The sequence below is a fragment of the Cuculus canorus genome, chromosome 1 (genome assembly GCF_017976375.1).
Source record: "Cuculus canorus isolate bCucCan1 chromosome 1, bCucCan1.pri, whole genome shotgun sequence".
In the NCBI taxonomy this organism is placed as follows: domain Eukaryota; kingdom Metazoa; phylum Chordata; class Aves; order Cuculiformes; family Cuculidae; genus Cuculus; species Cuculus canorus.
In genome coordinates, this window is record NC_071401.1 from 101,128,105 (window position 1) to 101,144,802 (window position 16,698).

Here is a 16,698-nt window from a genome sequence, read left to right on the forward strand (position 1 = left end):
AGGTTGACAGATACATATTCACCAATATGCCTGTGTGCTCACATGTTTGCAGTGTATAAGAGATACAGAAGATACTCAGAGTGTCTCAGATTAAAAGCCAGTATAGCACTCAAACGGAAAAATAAACAGCACAGAGAAACCAAAAAGGCCAACTTTACTCCCTTTCTACTATAAGTGAAGAAAATAAACCTTGCATACACTTTTAAGTCATCCTTCCTGCAGGCCGTATTGTAGTCTAAGGTCTGTATAACTATCTTCTCTTCCCAATATCGGAAGAAAAACACAGTCAAATTTCCCATATTCTGTACTTTAATCCCTATTTTAGAATTCTTAGACATATAATTGTAAATATATCACTTTCTGAATTCAATGAGCTTTCTTACAGAGTATTGTTTATCTAAACCTCTTTTGAGTCTAATGGTCAGGAGTCAAGCAAGGCTATTCTCAGCAAATCACATGGCCACTGATCCTGAACAAAACACCACTTCAGTGAAAACTGTTTTAGACATGTAAAAGACAGAAAGAAAAAGAGCACTCATCAGATGGAAATTTCCATCTTTTAGGAGCATATAACCAACAAGTGGCACATTTCTCAATTTTTGTTGCAGAAAGGCATGGTATAATAATATTAAGGAATAAATAGAGTGATTGTTCTAGAAATAAAGTATAGGCCACACAATAATTTAAAGTTAGAATTTATCAGGTGTCTAGCTGAAAGAAGAGGAATTGCCCACTTCCAATGTCTTTCTTGATATTGAATATTTTTATACAATTCTTTTAATTTGTATCTTAAGTATTATTCCACCAAAAAGAAAGTGTGCAGTTTTTCTAGTTTAACATAGCAGACTCAAACTACCCATGACTTAAAGGATCTTTTCACCATCTTTTGATACAGTTACATACTTAATATTGGTATTTTTACTCATTAAATTTTGGACATATATTTGATAAATTTTGGAGACATAAAAGCTGCAGGCACGAGCCATGAAACAATAGTTGAAGCAAGCAAGACAGTGGGGTATCTTCTTGGCAATAAAGAAAAACCCCATTGTAACAAGGCACGCTTGAGCAGAGATTTTACTCTTCCAATACTCTCAAAAAATCTTCCAAAAGTGGTTGACTGAGAGGCCACCACTTTCAGCTAGGAAAGCAGAGGTGATGGTAGAGGGGTGTGTCAGCAAAATCCACAGCAGTTCAGCTGACCTAGAGGGACTTAGCTCCCCTCACATATCTGTGTGGAGAACAATGCACACAAAAATACCTGAAAGGAAGAACACAACATTTCACCCATTTAAAATAAATCCACTACAGCTAATTGTTCCATTAAAACAGATTTCCAGCATCTGAGTCCTTTTCCCATTCTTGTGCTATTTAATGTAAAATATCTGAGCTTAAACCAATGCTGACATCAGAGACTGTCTCTCACCTGAGTAATTTATAAACATAATATTCTGCAGTTGACAAAAGTGTAAATGCAAATAAATCAACTATTTTCTTCATGAATCAAGATAATTACATAAAAAGATGTTGGAAAAGGTTTATGAAATCAACTATATTTCCACAGAAGTTTAGCATGGGATAAACTAAGGCTAATATTTTCTTCACAAAATTGCAAATAAATCAAATAAGACTAGAATCCAAAACAAAACAGCATGTGAAATAGCACTTTCAGATTTCCATAACAAAGAGAAATTTCAAAAAACTTTACATGGCAAACAACACATGAAACAGAAAAGGTCAAAGAGAAAAAAAACTTCCTTCATTTTAAGAAGTCGGTTTGCTGGTAAAAAAGCCCATGAAGAAGCACAATATAAGGAAGCTGTAGGGGGGAACACCTACAGAAACAAAAGACTTTAATCCAACACAAATGGTGTTGGTAGAAACCGCTGACTTTGGCAAGTAATTTTTTAAGCAGACCAAAGTGTAGTATGGACGCTTTCACTGTGACTGTTCCATTTCATTTATCTGCTGAAATCAGCTAAGTCAAAATCAGTGGAAAAGGGACAGGAGATGTTGGTCAACAGCAGGCTGAATATGAGCAGCAGTGTGCCCAGGTGGCCAAATAAGCCAAGAGCATCCTTGCCTATAACAAAAATAGTGTTGCCAGAAGGACTAAGGAAGTGATCACCCCTCTGTAATTGGCAGTAGCGAGGCTACACCTCCAACACTGTGTTCAGTTTTGGGAGCCTCACAACAAAGACATTGAGGTGCTGGAGTATGTCCAGAGGAGAGCAATGAAGCTGGTGAAAGATCTAGAGAACAAATCTTTTGAAAAGCAGCTTAGAGAAATGGGGCTTTACAGCCTAGAGAAAAGGAGACTGGGGGAAGACCTTGTCACTCTCTACAACTGCCGGAAATGAGGTTGTAGAGAGGTGGGTTGAGGTTTCTTTTCCTAAGTCACAAGTGATAGGATAAGAGGAAATGGCCTCAAGTTGTGCCAGGGGAGGTTTAGTTTGGCTATTATGAATAATTTCTTCACTGAAGGGGTTGTCAAGCACTGGAACAGGCTGCCCAGGGAAATGGTAGAGTCACCACCCCTGGAGGTATTTAAAGTGTAGAAGTGGTGCTTAGAAACATGGTTTGGTGGTGGACTTGGTAGTGTTAGGTTAATGGTTGGACTCAATGTTCGTAAAGTTCTTTTCCAACATAAATGATTTTATGATTCTTTGATGCTATGAGTCTATGAGTCTATGCCAAAGGCTTCTGAGGATTCAACAAAATTGAAGCTAAGAGCAAAAGCCCACACGATTCTGCTACATGTTTCATCCTATTTCCTGCAGCAATAACAAGCAACATTAGGTCTTCAAGACCTTAACATGTATTATGTTTCAGAGTAGATGAAAGAATTAGGCAACACAATCACACCAAGATTTTCTACAAAAAAAAAATGTCTCACCCTTGATAAAACAAACTTATTTTTAGCACTGTCTATTTTTCTTCACAGTTCAGTACCTCCAGGAGGAAACAGACTAGACACAAATCCTGCTTTTTGCAGAGTATTAGTGAATTGAGCCCTTGGTACACTTTCACAGTATAGTTTCTTGCAGAAGTGCTGGTAAGGGGTGGGAGAAGGGAGAGTGTGAAGTGAACCCAGCTTGTTTACCAGCTTACCAGTTGTAGAATAGCTACAAACAGTAAGCAGTACAAGACTTCCCCTTGTCCTTGTGTTAGCTTTTCACAGGGCAAGAATGACTGCTGCTGCTTCTACATCTTTATAACCATTCCAATTGCTGTTATTATTTCTATGGAAGAAAATGACAAAACATTAGTTATTCTAGATAGAAAGGGGATACACACCTTAAAGATCAAAGGAAATGTCACTTTTACTACTGCACAAGAAAATTACTTTTCCTTTTAGCAGTTCAACTATTGAATTGACAGAAGAAAGAAAAGTAACATGCTCCACACACTTGTCTCTTAAACAAAAAACAGTTACTTTGAGGTTTTGTTTGTTTCTTTGTTTGGGCTCTTGTTGGGTTTTCTGTTTTGTTTAATTTGTTTCTTTGTTTGTGTGTTTTTATTTAGGTATTTCAGTTCAGAGAAAAATAAATGAAAGGTAAGCAAGGTGGAATTTTGGCTTCAGCTGGGGTGGCAGACTATACTTCTTTTCATCAAGTAACTTGAGACATCTGGTGCTGATCTTACTTTAGAAGCTCAGATTTGGTTATCTTCACTTTTGGAGGAAATACAATTCTACATGTTTCATTTTCTCAGAGGATCTCCAAACTGTAAGGCTACAGTAGATTTCAGCATAAGCCTGAGTTAGTCATTGCTCTGTTCAGCCTAAGTACTAAATGCAACAGTAACTGCAGCAGAGACTTCTAGCCAGACCTTCTTATCTCCCATCTTGTACAATGCTGTTAGAAATAAAATTCACTTCATCTAGCAAAATTACTTTTTAGTGTAATAATTGCCAAAATGAAGTAATACAAGTTCACTATTACCGGTTGATCTCAGACACTAATAGAAATTCTCAAGTTGTCACTTCAATCCATTCTGAAAAACAGTTGATTGACCCATCAGCTTCCCTAGACAATATTCTATTGCAAGGAAAAAGACAGCAACCATAGTATGCGTCATGTCCAACTGCCCCAAGGGAAATGAGAACATGATCCAATAAAATGGAATCCTTGGAGGTGAATTGAAGTGAAACAAAACTAAATGGTTAATTTGAACCAATTTATTAATTCCAAGATGGCTTGCAAATATCCAGTTACTTATTAAAGTAAAATAACTATTGATTCATGGAGAAGGCAAAGATGTATGCATATGTAAAATATATAAAGCAATAAGCCATATAAACATGCCTCCATGGAAATGCAGATATGAGGGTCAAGGAAAAATAAGAAAGGCAGATTAAAAGAAGGAAATAGAGAATTATGGGAAAAATACAGTTTCACATCCCCGATAGATTTTCTGATGTAAGATGATGCTGAAATCCTTGAAAAGATGGGTAAGTGGGAATGTTCATTTCAAATGAGGAGACATTCCCCTTCATGCAATTTGGTGCCAGCCGATCAAGCTCAATTACGCCCGCTAGGCATGTGCCCTGATCCAATGTTGGCAAGGTTTCAATATGATCCCTCAGAACGAGATTAAGACAAAACTGAGGTCAGATGCAGTACATCAAGAGTCTGCTTTACTATTAAAGGCACCAAGATAAGTGCAATTGCTTACATTAATTATAGTACTTACATTAATCGGTTTATCTTTTGGTCCAACCTAACACGCTGACATGGTGATAAGGAACATGACCAAATACAGTCAATGGCAAAATGTCAAATACTAATTATTAAAGCTTACCAGGAACACTGGATAGGTTGAGCTTCATATCAGCTTCTCCTTACTCCATCCCCTTGGCCCTAACAACATTTTCTCTTGCAGGCTGCCTTCTAAAGAAAAGTAATAGATGACTGCTATGAGTTTTCTCCTATTACACTGCTTTTGGAATTCCTTGCATGTCATAATATACACAGTAGGGAGTTCCTCCAGCTTGCCAGTAATTTTCAGTATTAATCAAGGTACATAAAGCAACATGCAGAAATGCAAGAATGGTTTTAATTTGAGGTACTCCTGAATTGCAAAAGCAGTGTAGTGCTTTTGCTGCTCACCACCTGCATACTTTTAATTGCACAGAAAAGCCAGTCATGTACCCATGTGTAATAAGAACTTCCACAGTCATTAGAAGCTTTTCTTAAAGCTCCTAATTCAGAAGATCTTTTCTTCATGCACTGTAGATATATTGTGAAGCTACTTAAAGGTTTCAGGGTTTGTTGTTTGTTTGTTTGTTTTCTTTTATAAAAACATCCAGAAATTTATGATTGTTATTATTAAAACACTATATTTGGATTTCACTATCATTTACTCCTATCTCAATTTTCTACTATTTACTTCTTGCATATTTAGAAAAGAATTGATGTATTCATCTTGTATCACTACAAAAGTTCTTGTTTCGCTAAAATACAGAAGACAATATTTAATATATAACAACTACTGGTTTATATTGATACTAACTGAAAGTTAGTTTCCAATTGAATCAAAAGGTTATCCATTTGAGTAGAACAGGGGTTTTTTTTTTTCAATTAAAATAGAGCTATCACTAGGAGGGGGGAGGGGGAACTGAAAAAAAACCTATGGGTGATGACAGACAATCACATGTACTCAGGACTTTCTTCCTTTTTCCACTCTCACTGACCCTGTACCTCTCTCTACCAAAGGTGATACTACTTCTACTACATGCATAAGATATTTAAAATTTTAATTTCAAGTTCATCCTAAAAACTGGTTGTGAATTATGTGTGGACATATAGCTTTAGAGCAAAATGAAAATATATTTTTACTAGTTCCCTCTGAGTGTTATCTCTCCTCGATCTCTGAATGGATGTTGTGTCTCCTACTCAGATATGCTCTCTGAAAATTTAAATAAGCATCAAACATGAAACTGCAAACAAAGAAGTAGAATTTCATTAAAGTCTTGTTTCAAGAAGTCTCCCAACTAACCAAGGGTTTTGGACCATCATTTGTCATTAACTCAAATCCAGCCCAGAAGTTAATTTCAATCATTATAAACCCTTATTTTGTGATCCAAATGCAAAAAAAAGTTGCTGCTCTTAATCCAGCATCTAGCGGACAGGTGTCCATACCATAAAAGCTACAATTATAAATGAAACAAAACCAAAAACATTGATGTACTGAGAAGTGTGCCCATTGGTGAAACACAGTAGAAAGCATTGTCAAGTGACCTTTGTGCTGTACACAGCTGATTAATTTTAATGAGTTTCTCATAACACCAACTGGAAAAAGGCAGATAGGGTAAGAGAAGGGTAAAAGACAGCTTCAGGTTCAAGAGCCTGTCAGCGTGGGAATTCTCATAAATACTTAAATAAAAAGATAATCCATAGCAATCTTGACTATTTAAACACTTAATACCTTTTCTTATAACTTGAGGTTATAGAGACAGGAAAAGAACAATAAAAAGACTTTGACCTCCATATTTTTGCAGTAGGGAAAAAGTAGTCCGGTCAAAAACAAGAAAGAGTAAGAATGTTCAAGAGCTTGTGCTAGGTAAATAGGGGCAAGCTGATTTTCCTGTCTCCCATTCTCCCCCTGCAACACCATTGATGCTTCAGCACTAAAAGTTTTGCAGAGAGTATAAGAAAAAAGACAAATGCAGGCAGGTAAATATGATGGAGCTAGTGATTTGATAAGCTCCAATAATAATTAAAAAAAAAAATGAAAGAAAATGAATCTGTTATGTGACAATTCCACGAACATACACCTTCAGTCGAAAAGAAACTAATGCATTGTTCAACATTCAACATTGGCAGTTGACCTCCCTTCTCTTCTGTAAAATGTTTATTGCAGCACAGATGGCGCAAAAGAGCACATCAGCATTCTAAGAAGGTTACACTAATTATCCAGACAGCATGTCCTTCAAATTTAATTTATAAAATTTTGTATGAGCTACTGGATTAAAGACATTTGGAAAAATTTTCCAGATCATACAAAGAATAAGATTCCTTTTAATAATCCCAAGATCTAAAATAGGCAAGCTAAATATTAATCCAGAACTTGTTGATAATTCATTAGTTGCAGTGATCTTTGAATGAAATCTTGATTTTTTTTCCTCCCTTCCATCTAGACATTTTCATTGCAAAATACATGGTAAGACAGAAAAAGTCTGTGTTATGGTGACATTTAACTAACTAGTCCAGCAAAATAACATTATTCAGTTAGTAACTAGTTGTAAGCATTGTCTTTATTATCAGTGTAAAACCTTACTTCAATGAAGCTCTTGCCTTCTATTTTTATCTCCTCAATAGCAGAACAAAAAATACTGTGAGCTCCACTAATATAGGACTGTGTAGGAATGGCACACAACAGGAATTCCCTGCTAAAAGAAAACCAGGAAGTTTTTCAGACCTCTCAGATATTTTTCTTCCAGAGGGGAATCAGGCAGAAACTAAGACACTCCAAAGTCTTCATAGTAAAGGGCTGCACGATAGAATCACTAATGTGGAAATTGTCAGGACATGTGTGCCGGTGGCAGAGGTCTGGCAGGAGTAAAATCAAGTGTTTAAAGCTAATGAATTCCAATACAGAGCTCACAGAAATTAGACTGCAACTTGCTAAAAAGCTTAACACTCCAATTCACACACTATTATGCTTGTTGTAAAATTTTAACTGTATACCATGTTTTACAGTAAGATAAATTGAACTGCTATTCATTGAAATGAGTTAATGATTTCTATTCTTCATTGTACTGTAACAAGTTTTTCTTTTTGCCTTTCTGTCAATAACTCTTCTTTTCTTAATTTATTTATATGTAAAAAAATGTTCTTTTTAATCTTACTGTTCCCATTTGTTTCTCTGCAGAGATATCAACTTAAAACCCATCACTGTTGTAGGCATTAAGTTTTGTCTCAAGTTTTCAGTACTTCATTATTCACAAAAGACACAGGCATGCCTTTCTTTTGTTCTATGCCATTTCAGTCTCCCATTTGTGCAACAACAGAAAAACTCTAGTGACATAAAGATATTACCATTTTCAGTACCCACACTGGATTTTCTCATTTGTCAGTCTTAAATCTCCTAGTTCACCTCCTTTCCTCCTCCCTTTCTTTTTTATTTTCTTAAAAAAACAATTGCATTTTGCTCCATTAGAGTTGTCCACTATTCTTTGCTAACTACATTCTATATCCATCAACTTTACACATTTAAGCATTGGATAACAAATAGCTCTTTAGGTTTAGAGACAAGGATTTGTTCTGAATTTTAAAGAACTATTAATTTTCTCCTTTCAAATGAAAGTACATTCACTTCTTCAGAAATCTTCTTTTTCCTGATAAAGCTAAGGAGTTGCCATTAGCAAGACCACAAAACTTCACGTTGAATAAAAGTCTGATGTGTTTCATCACTCAGTCTCACTATTCATATTTTATGATGCATGCTTTTGACTTCTTGACTGGATTTAATTCCTTCTCATTAATGGCACATGCTTGTCTCTTATCCCTCTTTGCAAAGATCAATTATTGATCCACATTAATGTAACTGATGTATCTCTCCCCATCTATTAGCCATGTGTTTTCAAGCATGTAATTTAACTGAATTATTTCCTCCTATTACAGTTACTCTGTTATCCATTTCTGACAAGCACTGCACTTGCATTTATTCCCTATTCTTTGTGCTTCATTTTATCAAAAAAATTACCCTGTGCTCATTTTTTCTTAGTCATTGCTATTAACTGTAGTAAGAGGAATTTAATCATCATAGATTTTTCTTGTCTTGTTCTGAAAAAGAAATAATTAATTACTACTCAAGAAACACTAAGTGTTTACAAAAGTTGCAAACTAGCATACTGGCACTGGTCAGATCCAAACATAGCAACAATTTACAATTTTAACACTAAGGTACAACAGTTCTACACTTAGTGTGTAATGTCTAGTTAGCAAAGGATTCATCACTTCATCCTCCTGAAAACCAAGCAGTACCATTTCTAACAGAAGCAACTGCTATACTACAGGGGCCTGTATATTTTGTACAAATATCCAGATATCTTCTAAATCACACTAGAATTGAGCAAACCTTTAACTTGGCCAAGATATCCTAAAGACGTAAACAAAAAAAAACAACCAACCAAACATACAAACAAAAACAAAAAAAAAAAACCAATTTTTTCCCCTTCTGAAAGGAATTACATCCCTCATTGATGGATGCTTTTACACATGACCATTTAGCCATGACCAAACCAAAGACCAACAGCAGAACATAGTGACAGTAGTTTATCACCCTTCTCCAGCTATCACTCAGAAGGCTGATTAGAAGAATCCACAAAAGCAGATCTTCAGCACATTATGGAAGTTCAACAAATGTCATATTTTTTCATCCTAGTTTTTCTGAGCAACACCTACAATCCTATAACTGATGCAAGAGAATAATCTTTTTCCCAGAACAAACAAGATTAAAACCACACTGTGAGCAGCAGCCAGTCTTTCACAATCTAGTCCATGATGTGTCCATGGAAGTCACCATGCTGACAGGAACTGAAAGTAGCGAAGGATAAACATACTACTCTCATACTCTTCCTAGTTAAATTCTATCACCACATTATGCCTTTCAACCACCATTTGTGCCACGAGAAGTTAGTTAGGTTAAGTACTCCTGCACTGTGACTCATTACCCCACTGAACTTTTAAAACTGCCTTTTGTGTATCTTTGCATTGTCCAGACATTTTAGACAAAGACAGACATCACTTTCAGTCAGTATTTTCTTCTTTTGGACTAGCTTGACGTTAAGCATTACATAGAATATAAAATATCTTCACATAAGTTCTGCATCTGACAAATCAGATGATATTCCCAAGAAAGACAGCTAGTCACAAAACAAGAAAATGAAAAATTTATCATGCCTTTTTGTAATCTATTTCAGTGGTTGTTCGCCCTCACTGCCAGGAGTTTTCACTATTTTTCCAGTTTGGACTTCACTGACTTAAACTACTAGCTGTTGGATCTTCTTATGTCTTTGCTTGGCAGACTAAAGAGACCACTCTTATCAAATAATAGCATCATCTCCTATGCCATCAATTCCTCCTTTCCATGCAAAAAATCAATATAATGTTTATATGTAGGTTGACAACTCTGTGAGCAGGTAGGCAGGAATACAGTCAGTACTCTCAAGTTTTGTAGTTCTTTTCCACAATAATACTGAACTAATAGCTAAGCTATTATTTATATTACTAGTCCTTATATTGCAGTCTATCCATGTCTCACAGCTAAGCAGCATGTAAAAACAGCAGGTGGCAAAAATCTGTATTTTTTCCAATTAAAATGCATAAACATACACAAAAGCTGTAAGAATACTAAAGTATGGCACACCACTTCCAGTGGCTCACTGATTAGCCAAATTATTCTCGGGCAATTTGTTATCTCTCCAGGAATCCTCATTTTATAATTTCCAGTGAGACAAGCTCACTTTTTGCATTACTATTTTCCTGAATTAAGTCCATAGGGCTATTCTATTCAGAAAACCTTGTTTTAGCAATCAGCATAGGAAGGTAATCAGAACTCACTTACAAAGTAAGGCAAGTTAAAGTTCACTAGTCTGTACCAAACTTCAGTGTTTATTTTAAATCATGTTTCAATTTAACAAAATGAATGAGTAGTACCTGAACATTTAAAATTTAAATGGAATTGCCAGTTGTAATGATCGTACTTTTTGACTCTTTACTTAGTCATCTTTCAGAAAGATGTAATATTAGAGGTTGTCAAATGCAAACCCAGCAGCAGTTGGCTTGATACGAGGTTGCAGTGCTTCCAAGTCCCCAGGTGGAGCCAATAGAAAGGTTGCCCATGTTTTCCCATACAGACAGTCATACATTATAAATACATACATTCACATGTTTATGCACGTAGATGCCAGCCACACAGAGCAGCATAGACAGAACAGTGCCTTTACCAGTATCCATAAAACGTGCAAGGCTCTCACAAGCAGATGGCCTGATCCTTCTCCCCCTGAATGGTTGTATCGAGTTTGCATAGCAAGGATTTGATAGCGGGGGGGGGCAACAAGGGTAATTTCTGTGAGAAGCTGCTAGAAGCTTCCCCCGTGTTTGATCCAATGCTAGCCAGCTCCAAGGTGGACCCATCACTGGCCAAGCCCAAAACAATCACTGACAGTGGTAGCACCTCTGCGATAACATATTTAAGAAGTGGAAAAAAGTTACTGCGCAAGAGCAATTGCAGCTGGAGAGAGGATTGAGTATATGTGAGAAGAACAACTGTGGCTGGGCCCTAGAACTCAGGCTCCTCAACTGCTGGAACCCACACATGTGAGCTCCAGAAGGTTCAGCGCTACTCCAGTTGCTGGCATAGACTGTCATGTACACATAGAGCTGGGCCAGGACTTTGCAATACCCAATCCCCTCATGCTCTTGTGCCTAGAGACATCCAAGTGCTCTCATACCCAGAGTCAAGCCTTATGGACCTGATCACCATCTTTCTTCCAGGTTGATTCTCATACTCATTGGCTTGTCTGTCCTGATTTTCATCAGTTCTTACATACATGGCGTTAGACCTGCACTCACTCCACTTGCTGACACCATGGACAAATGAGCTATCCAGCCCATGGTGTGACCTAAGCTGCTGTCTACTTAAGCTTATAAACTTTTTACTTTTCCAGTGACACAACACAAAGTGCACTAAGACAGTAAACTTACTGATTGAACTGAAAACCAAGTACAATAACATGAATCAAAACACAAACTATGATCTCGCTGCAGAAGCAGAAAAGACATATCAAGCAAATAATTTGCCACACACTTGACTATACTGAGAAGTTTACAGAAAAATGAAGGAAAATATGTTTTCCAGGTTTTTTCATACCACAAATCTTGCTTCATGTGATGACTAGACATGGCAGATAAACATTATAAAAAAAAAAATCTCATCATCTATTCTAAAAGGATGTATACTTTCTGATGGATTAATTAATTGCTGGTAATGAGGAACCTTTCATGTAATTGTGGAAGCATTATTAACAGTAATAAATTGCTTCTTCCCTGAAGCAACATAAAATCAATGGCTTTACAAGTAATTATTAGAACCATAGTGATGCTTTAAGAAAAACTCTCTTTTGAAATGTTTGAAGGTTGTGATGTTAAGGCCATTACATTTTCATACATTTAATGATATAGATATATTTGATGGTATTGAGTTAGATCTATTTTAATAAATAATTCTGTATTATTGGATAATAGGGATAGTAATCCTTACATACACATTTATCCTTACATTCTGTTTACAAATCCAAGAGTTAGAGGGGCAGATTGAGGCTCCCGTGATCCAAGAGGAGGCGGTTAGAGACTTGCTTGCCCAGCTAGACGTCCACAAGTCTATGGGGCCGGATGGGATCCACCCAAGAGTATTGAAGGAACTGGCGGATGTCCTTTCCAAACCCCTATCCATCATCTTCCAGAGGTCCTGGCTGACTGGGGAAGTTCCACTAGACTGGAGGCTGGCTGATGTTGTGCCCATTTACAAGAAGGGTTGCAGAGAGGATCCGGGGAACTACAGGCCTGTCAGTCTGACCTCAGTGCCAGGGAAAGTCATGGAACGGGTAATCTTGAGTGCTATCATGAAGCACATGCAAGAGAACCGGGTGATCAGGCCCAGTCAACATGGGTTTACAAAAGGCAGATCTTGCCAAACTAACCTGATCACCTTCTATGACAAAATCACTCAACTACTGGATGGGGGAAAGGCTGTGGATGTAGTCTTCTTGGACTTCGGTAAAGCCTTTGACACAGTTTCTCACAGCATTCTGCTGCAGAAACTGTCAGCCTCTGGCCTGGACAGGCGCACACTCTCCTGGGTTGAAAACTGGTTGTATGGCCGGGCCCAGAGAGTGGTGGTCAATGGAGTTAACTCCAGCTGGAGGCCAGTCACAAGTGGGGTTCCTCAGGGCTCAGTACTGGGTCCAGCTCTGTTCAATGTCTTTATCAATGACCTGGATGAAGGCATCGAGTGCACCCTTAGCAAGTTTGCAGATGACACTAAGCTGGGAGGAAGTGTCGACCTGCTGGAGGGTAGGGAGGCTCTGCAAAGGGATCTGAACAGGCTGGACTGCTGGGCCGAGACCAATGGGATGAGGTTTAACAAGACCAAATGCCGGGTCCTGCACTTGGGGCACAACAACCCTATGCAGCGCTACAGACTGGGGGAAGAATGGTTGGAGAGCTGCACAGAAGAGAAGGACCTGGGGGTGCTGGTTGACAGCCGACTGAACATGAGCCAGCAGTGTGCCCAGGTGGCCAAGAAGGCCAATGGCATCTTGGCTTGTGTCAGAAATGGGGTCACCAGCAGGTCCAGGGAGGTTATTCTCCCTCTGTACTCGGCACTGGTGAGACCGCATCTTGAGTACTGTGTTCAGTTCTGGGCCCCTCACCACAAGAAGGATGTTGAGGCTCTGGAGCGTGTCCAGAGAAGAGCAACAAAGCTGGTGAGGGGGCTGGAGAACAAGTCTTATGAGGAGCGGCTGAGAGAGCTGGGGTTGTTTAGCCTTGAGAAGAGGAGGCTGAGGGGAGACCTTATTACTCTCTACAACTACCTGAAAGGAGGTTGTGGAGAGGAGGGAGCTGGCCTCTTCTCCCAAGTGACAGGGGACAGGACTAGAGGGAATGGCCTGAAGCTCCGTCAGGGGAGGTTCAGGTTGGATATCAGAAAAAAATTCTTCACAGTAAGAGTCATTGGGTACTGGAACAGGCTGCCCAGGGAGGTGGTCGAGTCGCCTTCCCTGGAGGTGTTTAAGGAACGGGTGGATGAAGTACTTAGGGACATGGTTTAGGGAGTGTTAGGAACGGTTGGACTCGATGATCCAATGGGTCCTTTCCAACCTTGTGATTCTGTGATTCTGTGATTTTGAGGAAAACATCTTGACTGATTTGGAAAACTGGTTGAGTGGCTAATAAAAACTCAAAGTCATATTATTGTTCCACCATATCTGGAATGACAATTATTCCTCGCGGTAACTGTAGGCGATAGTATCACCATAGTTTTCGTTCTTTCAAAGGTGATGACAGATTAAGGCCTCCTAGACTGAGATTTCCCTGTGTCCAGTATGGGGCAAAGCCAGGGGTTTGGAAGTGAATGAACAAAGATTATGATTACAGTTTACTGGGGACTTTTTCCCTCAAAAACAAAGGCTTACTATTTGTTATAAATTCTTTCCTCCCCCTGCCCACCAAATAATATTTCCAGCAAAAATAGACTTCTTTATATTACAAATCTTGTACTCAATTGTAATATATATGTCTTGGGAATATTATTACGCAGTATATAAGATACATAGTCTAGGAGGTAAAGCAGAACGACTGTTACTCTAATCTGTCATTCAACCCCAAACCCCTGACTTTACCCCATGCTGTTTGTATTTTGTCATACTGTTTCTCCAAGTAAGTTTTACTTCAAATTTACTGAATTTTCATATGAATTCTACAGATAAAGAAAAACACTCTGAGTAACCTCTCCCATGACAAATTTTATCCTGCTTATTGATCTTTTTCTATAATTATGAAATAGTTTTTCTCTCCTGTCAATATGAATCTAGATAATTTCCCCACAGTCATCTGGAAAAGATATATCAAAACTGAGCCTCACTTCGGTATAAATTGACACAGAGTTATATGAGGTAATTATTTTTGTTACCCAGTTCACTAAGGATTTCATTGTTTTCTTCAGATGAGACATAAATTTCAACTTCTTTCCTCCCTGCCATTTTTGAAAAACTAAGAAATTCCTTTAAAAATGTAGTGAGGTCACCACCTAGAGTAAACCCTTATCCTTTGTCCTTCCATCCACTGGGCAGGTTAAGTGCCATTATCTCTGATCTTCTGGCTATTTCCCCTCACTGTCTTGCAATTTATTCTTAATGTTAATTATGGATAGCTAAAATCTACTACAGAAGATAAAACATATCATTTTTTTCTAAAGACTATGCCAGAGGTCATAATAATTGTCAATAGTTGCACAAACATGATTAGAATTAATTTAGCCTTCAAGTGCTAAAGCATCACTTAGCACATAAACTGAAACAGTTTTTGTACATAAATTAACCAGTAGGAGGTTTACCCTTTGGTGTTACATAACTAGAAAGAGGAAATTCCTGCTGCGGCATCCTCCAGAAGCTTATTCTTTTAGCAGGGAATTACTGGTAGATAAAGAATTTGCTTATTATACTTAACCAAGATAAGAAGAATAATAAACACACATGAACGAGGAACACAGAAATAGAGACAATATGCTATGCTGTCTAAAACTAAAAATATATGCCTAGAAAACAACTTACCAAGTTTAAATTGCTAATTAATAGTGCTTTAGACAATGTCCTGGAAAGAGAAAAATAAGGTAGGAGGATATTGTAATGTCCACCTTACTATGACTGGGTTAGAATGCATTAAAAAGCTATTTTCTGTCATTGCCATGATGAATAAATATGCATTTCTCACAGTGCCTATTAGGTTAGATTGGAATGAGATAAGATTCAATGAATTATTGTTACTTTTTGGAAGCTTACATAGCTAGGCAAAGTTAAATCTGTCCTAGAAAATTTCAAATAAAATTTAAATTTTTGTTTAAAAACAAATTAATAGGCAAATTTAATAATTTATTAAAGGCAAAAATATGTTTCTATAGAGGAAAAATTTGTATACTTGGCTTGATAAAACAAGGTGACTAACAAATGGTGTGGGATATCGTCTTCAGTAAAGATTTCCCAAAACATTCTTCAAACATGTCTTTTTCTCCTTTGCACAATTTATGCAGCTACACAGTGAGACATCTTATTAAAGCAAGCATTAATCTACCTTACTTCTACACTGGGCTACTTCAGAACAACTTAATCAAAATTCCTGCCATCTGAAAACTCAACCTGACCAATGTCTTGTAAAATAAATATATCTGATGACATTATCCACATACAGTTCAATTCACAACTTTAACGTGTTACGTATCTTTATTATCATACTAACCAATTAGTGAATACTTTGTTTTCTGAGGTATATCATACTAGTCCCACAACTATCCCACTGCCATGTTGATTTCCTTGACAAACTATTGTCGTAATATTCCTCAAAGATTCTATTGTTCTCAGAGATTGCATTCCTTTCTACTTGCTCAACTCTAAATGCTTAACGTGATTGCTAAAACTCAAAATCCTCATCTAGCCATAAAAGCACAAGGAGTAGTGTCTTCCAGATATGAGTATTTTGTGTCAACTGAAATGCACTGTTTGTAAACGTACTTTGGTTTGCTCACTTGTTCTAACTGAAGCACTTGGTCAGAAGCACAAGATAAAACTTCCCTATCTTGGAAGTATTGTCAACGTTCACTACATGTTCTGGCACAACGTAGTTACTTTGTCAAACTGAGCCATGAAAGCACTAATACAAATGGAAATAAATAAATAAAGTTGTGTCTGAGCCATATACTGACCAGATTTTGCTATACTGCTTCATGACCAATTCTTTATGTTTCATGGAATGACGACTTTCCAATCTACCAGTTAAAAAGGAAACTGTAGTGAAAAAAAATCAAAATGTACAATTTTGTTGTTGTTATTGTTTTTTGTCATGTAGGTGGGTTTCAGCCCATCTCATCTACATGCTGAATTTTCATTCATCAGTAGCTCTGGATGTTTAGAACAAA